The sequence below is a fragment of the Montipora foliosa genome, chromosome 3 (genome assembly GCF_036669935.1).
Source record: "Montipora foliosa isolate CH-2021 chromosome 3, ASM3666993v2, whole genome shotgun sequence".
NCBI classification, from domain to species: Eukaryota; Metazoa; Cnidaria; class Anthozoa; order Scleractinia; family Acroporidae; genus Montipora; species Montipora foliosa.
In genome coordinates this window covers 43,014,942-43,027,441 of record NC_090871.1, presented here as the reverse complement: position 1 = coordinate 43,027,441, position 12,500 = coordinate 43,014,942, and the positions used below count along the sequence as shown (strand labels likewise).

The 12,500-nt window shown below is 36.1% G+C and overlaps 1 pseudogene; it reads right to left on the bottom strand.

Moving 5' to 3' along the window:
• Nucleotides 1-2,221: 2,221 nt before the first annotated feature.
• On the bottom strand, nucleotides 2,222-5,248 carry LOC137995905 (uncharacterized; annotated as a pseudogene).
• Nucleotides 5,249-12,500: the final 7,252 nt, after the last annotated feature.

Here is a 12,500-nt window from a genome sequence, read left to right as displayed (position 1 = left end):
TAATAAGCGTGGTGTGGTTTGTAAAGATCGATCACGTATCGATCGGCTATTCAGTTTTGTAAACAACTGCAGTCACTTTGACAGCACTTTGATGATCAGTACATGTATTTTGGAAATAGTTCAGTAGTTGTGTCCGTTTCAATTCTCTACAAAATTCGCCCTTTGTAATGTGTTTTATTCATCTTTCTCGGCAGAGAAGACTCGACAAAACATATGCAATTTCAATCCTTTGGCTGTGAGGACAATAAAACTGTTGTCAACAATGCAAAGCCTGTACTAAATATAAAAGAGCCGGCGAGTGTTATCTTGTAATGGTTCCCGGGTCTACATTTGTATTACACCAGAAGTGTTTCTTGACAAAGCTTACTTACCAATTTTCAGGATAACTTTTAACTTTTTGGCTGGCACCGGCAAGTCATCGCAGTGAAAAGAACATCAATGGTGCCATTTCCATTTGATGAGAAACTTTGAATTCAGCGGTAAAAGACTTTAAATACATAGCTTAAAAGCCATGCGTGATTGCAGCTTCTTTGTTATTATTTTTTTGACCAGGGAAGAACACTCTACGATACCTTTCGACTTTCATTCCACACATGTGCGAGTTGTCAGTGAATGCGAATTTTCGGAACGAATTTTAGGTCAAAGCGAATTTTCGCTCGAAAATTCGCGTCAACTTAAACAATAGGCATTGCGAAAATTCGGCGAATTTTCTGCGAACTTTCGCGCTGGACAAAAATTCGCCAATTTCGTCGAATTACGTTCTCATTACTTTTTCACAATACTGTATACGATTGACAAAATGATTCGTTCTCGTAAATGCTGTCACTTTTCAATGCAGAATTAATGCCTGAGAAAATTATTACTGATGTTTGTAAGTAAAGGGAGCTACTCTTCACACACTAACCGTAATTGATTGAAATCATCACTGATTTAGAGGAATCAGGGCTTGCATCATTGAAGTATACATGGCCATGTATATGTTTCCATTTTAGTTACCATGCATGAAGGAGTAAGAGACACTTTCTGAAGAAATTCTTTGATGGGACAGCAGGAAAATGCACCTGGGAAAAAGTTCAGAACAAGTTTATCGCCCTCTTTCACCTTGTAGCATGCAGCCTTCTGTGGACTACATGCATTGCATTGACATTGACTACTTGCCTTGACATTACCGTGCACTGGTGGCTCAGTTCGTTGAACACCGGGCTGTCACCCGGGAGGTCGTGAGTTCAACTCTGGCCGAACCGACATTCAGCCTCTTTAAATAACTGAGTAGAAAGTGCTGCCTTTGTAATTACATCTGCAAATGGTTAGACTCTCTAGTCTTCTCGGATAAGGACGATAAGCCGGAGGTCCTGTCTCACAACCCTTCAATGTTCATAATCCTGTGGAACGTAAAAGAACCCGCACACTTGTTGCAAAGAGTAGGGAATGTGGTTCCCGGTGTTGTGGTCTGTCCTCTGTGGTGTATCACGGTTGGAAGCTGCTCTAAAAATCCGAGGGTAAATAAAGATATATGATATGATATGACATATGACTTAGTTGGTGATGATGTGTTTCGTTTATACCCAAAAGCTGATTTTGTGCATGTACATGTATAGAAAGTTATCAACACACAAAACTGTCAACAAGATAGTACTTTCATAAATTAGAGCCACTCTCATCTAAATAATATAGTTTAAGCTGATGTTTGGAAAATAAAGAAATTTGAGAGGATTTGTGTGAAGCATCAAAACATTGAATTACTGATCTCTAAAATTAACCTAATTATCTTAATTATTTTCTTTGGATTTTCAACAAGTTGTTCAATTCACCTTCGAAATATTTATAATTAATAGCCATGATCAAGCACAATATGCATGGTTTGTTCTGATTTTAATTTGAAATTTGAAAAAAATGTACTGTTTGCTGTTGGTTTCAATGTATAGATTGGATGGCGTGTATAAAAGAGCTGTTGCTAATAACGATAATAGAAGTAGTAATTGTTGAAGGGCTGACTGGGAAAGATAACCTGTTATTATATTGTTCAGCACACCAACATCATTGCTTTAAGTAACCTAAACTTGGCAACAGTTTGTTTTGAAAGTTAAATGGAAATAACATTTCCCAGAGCAAAGCACCAAAAAGCTAAAAATTTTTTGTTTGGTGTACATGTACAAAAAAAATTCCAGAGTGAGTGAACACATTGCGAAAAGCCCTTCAATAACCATTACATCAAATTCATTCAAGTATCAGAAAATCTAGATGTGTCCCTTGCAATAATATATGCCTTATCTGGTCGAGGGGTGCAAGCAATGTTGCGTGGAGTATGTGGTGCTGTGAGAGTGGCACTTCTTTCAGCAGCATCTTGACACTTTCTTGTGACAATTGCATCCACCACTGGGCGTATGTGATCCCTTGTTGTCTTCTCCATAATTGGTTTTGCAATCCACTCTTTACTTCTTTTGGGGAAGACCACCTTGAAACGAAGCTCTCCCTCGTTTTCTCCCCTTGAAGCAGTAGCATGGTCTCTGCTGGTGTTGGAATTGTGGTCAAGGGCTGCCAGCTGTGTTCGAGCAACCATGCCCTTATACCAAAAGTGCTGCCGCTTGGGGAGGTATTTTGTCTGGATGCTGTGATACACCTCAAAAGATCCAGTGTGACAGCTGAGTGTCAACTGCTGGATGTCTTTAAGTAGATTTTTGTCAAATACCACTTCTTTTAATGCCTCATGTGCTGGTGAACCTGGCCTTAGCCATCTCTTGGTTCTGGCCACATTTATTGGGATGGGTGGGTGGGGACATTCATGATAATAATCTGCACTGTCCCACTGGTGGATGTTGGCAGTGTGGTGGACAATTGATATCCACTTCTCCCGTAAGAGTTCCTTGTTCCCATTGCATGTGTCGGCACACCACCAGAGATGGTTGGAGACTGACTTGATCCAGGGAAAAAGATCACTACAGTCCGTCTTCTTTGCCTTTTCAGTTAGTTTTTTAGTGACACTTTTCGCTAAATGCCACACATCAAACTGGTGATCCACATCAGGGTAGATGCATTTCATATCTGACTTTATGCTTACATGGCGATCAGTTGCCACAACCTTCACTTTTGCCCCTTTACCCTGGATATTTTCCATGCACCTTTTAAATCCTTCTCTCTCCATGGCATTACTGCTGGTCACTTCGCTGACCTGAACAATTTGGAAGTCGACTATTTTGTCACTATGTTGATCGATCATGGTGTAGGTGCCATATTTTGCGTTATGCCCTGGGCTCTCACAGCGACCATCCCCAGAAAGCCACAACTCTTTGTCTTTCAAATCATTAAAAACAGAATTTTGTTCTCCCTCCCAAATTTCATCAATTACTGGAAATAAATATGAGTCTTGAATGTTACAAAATGTTTTTTCACAACTATCTTGGTGTAAGGGGCCCCACTTAGAAGAATCGACGAGGACATCAAAAGGTTTCCAGCAGCCATCCCTTTGATCATTGGCTGGCTGTTCCAGAAGTAGGTGTGGCCATTTATGGACTTAAGTGTAACAAGCAACTGAGAACCCTGGGTAGATTCCTATTTTTTTCTTATGCCTGCACCACACTCGGGACATCTTTTAAAAAGCTTCACTAATTCTTGTTTGAAAACAAGGAACTTAACATCATCTTGTGGGTCGACACTTTTTGAATGTTCAGTTTTTGACTGTGAACTGTTTGAATGATCTGACATTTCATCATTTTTCAATGGTACATAAGATGGATCCTTTTGAGGTGAATTGTCAGGGGTGATTTTCTGTTCATGGGAAGGGTCTACCTCATCAGAAGAGATCACTTCCTCTCTGTGAAAGTCTTCATCAGTTTGAGTGCTTTGGTCACACAGGATCACATCAAATGAAAACTTGTAAGTTTGAGACTCAGTTGATTTCATCATAAGTTGTGCTCCTCGTGTATTAATTTGACACCCAACATCACTGGTAAGCTTATGTATTGGTATACTTGTTTTATTTGCTTTCGTTGAATCCACATTAAGTTGCTGCAATGGCCTCTCTAATGCAACCTCACTATGATCTATGCCCTGGGAATTTAGGCAGCCAACTTCCGGGTAACATTCAATGGTGGTACTAGCTACAGGTTCTGCATGCACACCCTGGGAATTGTGGGAGACAGCTGCTGAATTACATTCAGTGGAGGTACTAAGTTCCACAACATTCGTAGGGGAAATATGGTGTGTCGTGGTGAGTGATGCAATATACTGCAAACCAAAGCAGACATTTCGTGACTTAATGAGCAATTGCGTGAGTGTTTCCTCCATATGTAAGATAAGAAAGTACTTCGAGTTGCATGTAGCTAAAATTAATTCAGACTCTTACCTCTTGCTTTGCTCTGTCATGCAAACGGTTTTCAGACGACAGTCGAGGCTTCTTTCTTGGCCGATGGACAAAAATTGTTGGTAGTGCATCCGGCTTCAATGTACATGTTGCTTTCAACCTAAGAAGTTCTGCTTTAAGATCAGGTTCAAAGCAGTCAGGCTTGAAGTGATCAGAACACACCCGAGTATCTTTGGTAACCACTTTTGCACAAGAGAATTTTGTGTAGGAAGACGGTGGAAACTTATTCCATGCTCCTTGCGAACAGATCGAGAATCATTCGAGCATCCAACATCACAACAATAGACCTTTTCGGCTTGTACATTTTGTTTTCCCAATACAGATCATGTGATAATACTCAGGAGGTTTGGTCTTTTGTTTTGTTCATTAAAATGAGGGCATACAAGCATGAATATGCCTGCATGCACTCTTTTTAATGAACAAAACAAAAGACCAAGCCTCCTGAGTATTATCACCTGATCTGTATTGGGAAAACAAAATGTACAAGCCGAAAAGGTCTATACACCATTAACGATCTATATGCACATAAAGTGAGTACTGAGTCTTACACAAAATGGATAGCTTTATTTATACCAAAAAGATCGCCGCAAGACCGGAAAAATCAGCCTGAAATTTTCGAAAAGGTGCGATAACACATTACTAGTTGCGCAAGGAACATGAACATGGTAAAACAGGTTGATCAAATAGATCACCAAGATTCATGTCTGGCACCTCATCCTCAATATCAATACCGTAATTCAGAACTTCCCCTTTCTTCAGTGGTCGTTTTTTCCTTGGCATCCTCAAATCTAAATTACTGTCAATAACATCATCTAATTTATTAGTCACTGGTTTAAATACCTTTGCCAATGACTCCTGGCTTTTCTGTTCACCAATTTTATGTTTCATAATTGCATTATGAACATAATTGATTTTATCTCCTAATTCAGATTTACTCTTTGCAAGTTCTTTCCATTATTACATTATATAAAAATGGAAATTGTATAAAAAAATAACCTTTAATACCGTGTTATACACCGTGTTGTTTTGAAATAATATACCCATATAATATAAATGTTAATACCAAATTACGACATTAAAGACGATGTGGTCTCAACCTTTAGACAGTTATATGATTTCATGCCTGACCGATGTTTCCGGATGTTGGTTTGTGGTCCTTCAGGATCAGGAAAAACAAATACACTGATGCACATGATATACAATTTATTTTACTTTGACAAAATATATTTGTATGCGAAAAACTTAGAGCAGTCCAAGTACCAGAATCTTATGGATGTATTCCAACCAATAAGTGATGAGGTTGGTTACGATGTTATTGAAGCAAGCAATGATCAAATACTACCAGTTTCTGAATTAACAGATGATGGTCAGAAAATAGGAATATTCAACGATTTCGTCTGTGATAAGAACCAAAAACCATTAATCGATTATTTTATACGGGGGAAACATAAAAATTGCAGTGTGATTTATCTTAGTCAGAGCTATTATAAGACACCAAAAGACATAAGATTGAACTGCTCGCATTTCTCATTAGCAAGTGCTAATGATTTTCCCAAGTGCTAATGAGAGGAGCATATATGTATATATTGATAAGCCACGGAAATTCACAACAAAAAACTTTAATGAAAAAATATAATATAACTCAATTGTATACGAGTTATTTGTACGGACAGTTACCATCCCCATCAGCAACGAATCAACAACAAAGGGGATTACCAGGTGTTGGTTTCAAATTGACTGACGATGGAAATTATGATATCGAAAATAAAAAATTGAGAAATAGTGATGCAAGTACCAAAAAATATGTTGATCAAATTAACACTAATATTACAAATAAATTTTCAGATTATTTGAAAATGGATGGAAGTGACAAAATGACAGGTTTGCTGAACATGGACAACAGAAGGATTGAAAATGTCGGACCTGGAAGACATGGGACTGCTGATGCACTCACACATCTGCAGCTTGAAGCTTTTTATTTTTATCTTTATGTTGATGATGGTAAAATAGAAGCTCAAAATCCAATTGATATGGGTAACAAAAAAATAACTGGGTTACAAGATCCTCTTCATCTCAAAGATGCTGCAACAAAATTTTACATCGATAAATCGATGGTTTTCAAAGCTGATAAAACAGAACTCTCCGATTATCAACAAAAAACGGAAAAAATAACATTACAAGACAATATGAATGCAAATAATAAGTTGATTCAACGTGTTAAAAATCCGGTAAATAGTCAGGATGGTGTCAATAAACAATATTGAGAGTATCAATTAGCAAGTAAGTCGGATACAAACACTGTGATTTTAAGAGATGGCAGTCAATCGATGTCTGATAATCTTGACATGAATAATTTCCAAATAAGTAATGTCAAAAACACTACACATAATCAAGATGCAGTAACTTTAAAGTAAGTTAATGATGGAATTGCAACAGTGTCTACTCGAAATACAGAATACACAGATAGAAGAATAGCTGAGAGTCATATAAGCACACATGAAAACAGAGAAAATGTGTTGAAATATGCAATGGATGATGGTGAATTAACAATTGATTTTGGCATTCAAGACGCCAGTCTAATCACTTATAATGACTCACCACATAAAACAAACAAAAAAGCATTCACTATGAAAGTTCAAAAAACACCAGATGGTTCAAATCTATTCAAAGGTCGTTTTGATTTTAATCTTATAATAATTTAAGATAATTTCAGCAATCATTATACAGTTTGTCTTGAAATATATTTTCAAAAATCTCCTTTTTACAGTATGGAATTTAATTCTTTTAAGATTAGTTTTGAAAAAATGAATATAAATATAGACAAAAGTATAACAAAAAAAGTATTTTCGTAGCATCTTGAACTTGTCTCCAGATAGTACTTCACAATCAATGCAAAGACGTTTATATATAAACGTTCAGTGTATTTTTGACAACAATAGCCCAAATATGTTGCCAATATATGTTCTGATTTATGGAATAAAAAATGAAACAAAGAATGATTTTGATTTTAGTATTTATGATTATGAAAATGCATATGATATAATTAATGAAACAATGCAAATGGTATACCAACTGATATGAATGGAAATGACATTTTAAAAACACCACATTATTTACATGGAGATCTCAACTCTAATGCACAAGACAAAACGTTCACTATAAATGGCAGCAAAAAAGTTTTGCTTCCAAGTGGGTCCATAATCAAACAAATTCAAATTTTATATAATTCTTTCAAATTTAATTATAAAACACTAAACATTGAAATTTATTATGGGCCTAACCTGTCATTATCCGATTTTTTCACATCGAGTCAAACTACACAAATACAGACTTTTAATACAAATATGACTATTCAAAACGGCCATTTTAGAGTCAAACTAATAAACAAAGATGTACCAAATAAAGAGCTAAATATTTTGATTAAATATATTCATTAAAATAATATATACAATATATATGATAAAAGAAACTATAAAATATGTCGAAAATTTTTTCACTGAGACAAAGGAAAAATACCCTAATTTGAATGATAAAATATTGAAATCATGTCTTGTTTATCAGTTTCTGTATTTAAAACATTTTAATGCTGAAAAAATCAATTGATAAAATTCTTCAATTAAACAATGGAGAAATAGGACTCATAGGACCAGGAAATGGTTGTATAACATGGTTGTTTGAAAAAATATTTGGTTGGATGGATGTATTGAATAGTCACAGTGTTTTACATGATGCTTTTGGTAGGTTTTACAAACACCATTCATTGAATTGTGGTTATACACGTTCCGAAAAAATATACAAGTTTGATTAAAAAATCACCATTATGTGGTCAGATTTCTGGATTATTATATTGTATATTCAAAAGGATTACAATATAAACGATATATATATGACAGACCGACGTAAAAGCATATTTGACTGGAATCATATTTCAGACAAACTGACAGAAGAACAGATCAAGGAATTAAAAGCCTATTACCACACATACCATAGAAAGTGTCGGGCATACAAACAAGCAGTAAAACGTTTTAAAAAATGGAAATTACTCGGTAACTCTCTATCTATTATTTTTGCATCTGGAGGTTTAGCCTCTAGTCTAGCAACTGGTGTTACTAGTTTGATTGCTATTAGTACAGCAGCACTTTTGATTCCGGGCTGGATGAAACACAAAGACCTTGATCTTAAAATCCAAAATGGTACATATGCTTACCAAAGCTATCAACATCTACTCAATGCTATAAAAGATACAATGAGATATGGTGATTTTAACACTTCTTCCATCCACATCACAATGAGAACCATCGATGACTATGTAACAAATAACAGTCCTATTGTCGATAAGTTCCTACTACAATATGATAAAAAATTCACTTACTAATTATCGACTGAATTCTATCACCTATCAATAATTGGACTTTTGCCCGATAATGAATGTAATATTCCATTGTCCTCTTCAATTTCGTTATTCGAATATCCTTGTATGGAAGCCTGAGCATCCTAAATAACTACCTGAGAACAAAATTAATACTGATCATCCGTTTACGTCCATCATTAACTTCAGGGAGAACATTATCAATCTCAATGAATACTTTACAGATTCGATCTATTTGATCACGAGTTAATTGTATCTTATTCTCACGGCACATACTATTGATCACATTTTCGATAGGATACTTCTGATGATATACCGATTTCCACCGTATTTTGTGCATATTCTCATAAAAATCGATATACTCATGAACATATCCATAACCATGGACTGAAGCGCAATTTACACAGACAATCATATTATCATCAGTTCCTATATTTTGTCCACTACAGCATAACTCGACCACTCTCACATTATTATCGACTTCTACTAATTGTCGATCACAAAAAGGACATGTAGACTCTTCCATATTCTTTAATTCATCGTGAATTACAGAATTACAACTCATTCTATATTATTATATGAGATTATATTTTTATGTTACTAACAACATGACGTCACAGCACAGCTGTGCCGGTCTCCATACAAGTACAGCCATCACAGTCTTGTTCATGTGTCCAAGGAATTGCAACAGCTGGATTGCTTTCAAAATATTTGACAACAGACAACACATTCTTATCGAACCATATAAATGGCAACCTACAACGTAATACTTTTTTATATGGTGAAAATAGCTTGCAAAATTTTCGAAGTTGCCTTGCCCATCTTGGTTTAACTTCACATCGTGTGTTTACCCAGTCATCAAAATTCCCAGAAACAAGACCACGTTTCTTATCATCTTGGAACGAGTCAAATGCTTTGCTCAACCACGCACCATATGCAAAAGCATTCTGAATGACATAGTTGTCAACAGTCTTGAAACAATTCTCACATTCCTTAATGCGAGTCTCATATTCAGCCAAACTCACGTCACCCTCTGGAAATACATTCGGGACGTTGAAATGGACTCTCTCACCTTTAATGAAATTGTCTACCATTTCCTTGATCAACATCAAACCATCGCACTCAACTGAAAGAGCTGACGGCCTCTTTCATTTCGGCTCTACAGGCAGTTCGAATAATAGTTGCGGAACATTCGGCGATCCTACTGTCTCCAGCCAGTCATAAAGTACAGCTTTAGCTTCCTCAGCTTTTCCATTATTGAGTAATTCAACAGCATTGTCTCGCTGTAGACAACAATTCGAATAGAGCTTCATCCAATAGTCTGCGAATAAATCAACTTTCTCGTTCATAAAAGCAATGCTTTGGTGATAAAACCCATCGATTATCTCTACGTCGACATCCTTTTCATAACCAGTGTCATCTACATCTTCTAAATCGAAATCCTCCATCAAATCAGATATACCAGTTGGACTTTCAGCCATTGCTTTAACTAAACGACTTGCAATGATATGTTCAGGGAATTTTCCTTTATCTTATTTACCAAAAGATCATACGACCATCTCGTGACTTAGAACAATAGCTATTAGCGATGACTCTTTTCCTGTTTACCAGACATACCCAGACTTGGCAGCGGGGAATCTCTAGATTCGTTTCTGGGTATTATGCTCTGTTTCTAGGAAAGTCACGCAATGAAAAAATGCATTTGTACCCCCTTATAAAACACAACTGGTGAAATCATGCCAAAACTGCCACGCATATGGGTTGAAGCTTTAAAGAAAAAATATATAGATTTTCATATCTTGATTTCATGAAATTTATAAATATATTGATTCCCAAAAATTGGTTATCCAACAAGTGAAAGCATTGTATGCATTGTAATTTTACCCTTCATATCTCAAACACTTAATTTCTTGAACCAATTTTTGTTTCCCTTTAGTAAAAGTTTGAGAAATCCGGATTCCACTGTACATGTAGATGTAGCCATATTTATACTTACGTTCTAATAAAACAGGATCAGACTCTTTGAAAGCTGATGTAGCCTGGACGCCTCTCTCTATTGCTTGGGTGACCTCAAGATTAGTGTCATCATTAAAACTGACAAGTAAAAAGAATGCACGTACTGTTTGTGCTTTTTCTGTACTTAGCTTGATAAAAGTACATGGTTTGATAGATCACTTATGTCTTTGACCTTCTTGCTCCATCAATCAGACTTCTTTGCATCATGTACAAGTATAGGACTTGGCATGAAAAAGCAGTAATCCTAAAGGGGCACTACAGTATGTATAGAACATGATCATGACATGACTTAGAAAAGCACAAAGGCAAAAGAAATAGTTATTAAAACAAATGGAAATCTAAAACTAATGCCCAGTTTTGTTTAAAAAAACTATTGTAATTGTAGTTTTTTTTTATACTAGTGCACTGAAAGGTGTGCTAGCATGAATTAAGTGTACATGTATGCACAGGTAAGCTTTTGATCTCAACTTGAAAAAGTTGGGGAAACCTTTTTAAAATTGTGCCAGTGTATCTTGTAAAATCTTTAAGAGCTAAAAAAAAAAGTCTAAATTTATGCAGTTTGACTTTCCTTGAACTTTTCCTTTCAATCTAGCTTCTTCCTTTTGGTGTTGTAGGGACATTGATCAGATATATGTGCAAATGTACTTTGCTGTCAGTTTCAACACCTCTTTGACATGGAAGCAGCAAAATTATGACAATTATCATTTTTAGTCCCTCCTTAAGCAATGTTATCTGAAGGTTACAATCAGACCCTCTTTCTCAAGTATTTATCTCTATTTAACAATTAGATTATGAGCGCAAGATTTATATGAGGTGATAGTTGATGAGGGTGAAGACCGAATCAACTATCAACTCATAGAAATCGAGAGAGAATAATCTCATTGTTTTATTAGAATTCGTGTTAAATTTTCTTCAGCTAACCATTTCCAATTGCTTTTGTTCATCCCATTTAACTCTACACTTCAGAAAAATCGTGTGGACTGAATTGTCATTTAGAATTTCCTGTTGTGTACGCATGCTCATCAATTTCCTATCACCTCAAAGAAATTTTGAGGCCATAATCTACGTGTAGGTGTTTATTATAAAAGATAATATTCTGACGTGTCACCAGTGACCAACCAAAAATATATGGCCACAAAAAGAGTGGCACTATCAGGATGTCAGCTCAATAAGGGCATTGCAGGGTACAATGTACACATACACATGTATGGAGAATGCGAAATCTTCTCTTAAAAATAATGTGCACAAACGATAAGTTATTATTGCTCATTCACAGGTTATGCCTTGTATAATTTCTTACCTATGATCTTCTTCAAAAGTCCATTCTTTTGGCGGGTCTTTCTCTTACAATTTTGCCACCACCTTGTGCACACATGGCTGCATTAAATACATGTCAGATACAACATACAATGTTAGTAGAGCGCTAAACAACTTCCTCTAGCGTTGACTGGAGTTGATCAGCCGCTCAGTGAGCTGGAAAATGGTGTTCTGCAGGCGAGAGATGAAGGCGAGCAATTGGAATTATTGGAGGCGCGTGTGAATTTCTGCGAAGTTTCTTCAGGTCCAGATTCACTGTCAGCGACAACATCACGACAGCTACAGTTTTCAGAGCGAGATCAAGATCTCTCTAGAGAAATGCGTGGGCGATCTTGCCCTTGTGGAATAATTGGAGTTGTTGTTGGAGTTGTCTAAATAATAAAGTGCAAAATGATGGGCAAACTTTCTTAAAAGGTCTCAATAGCAAGTGGCATTTGA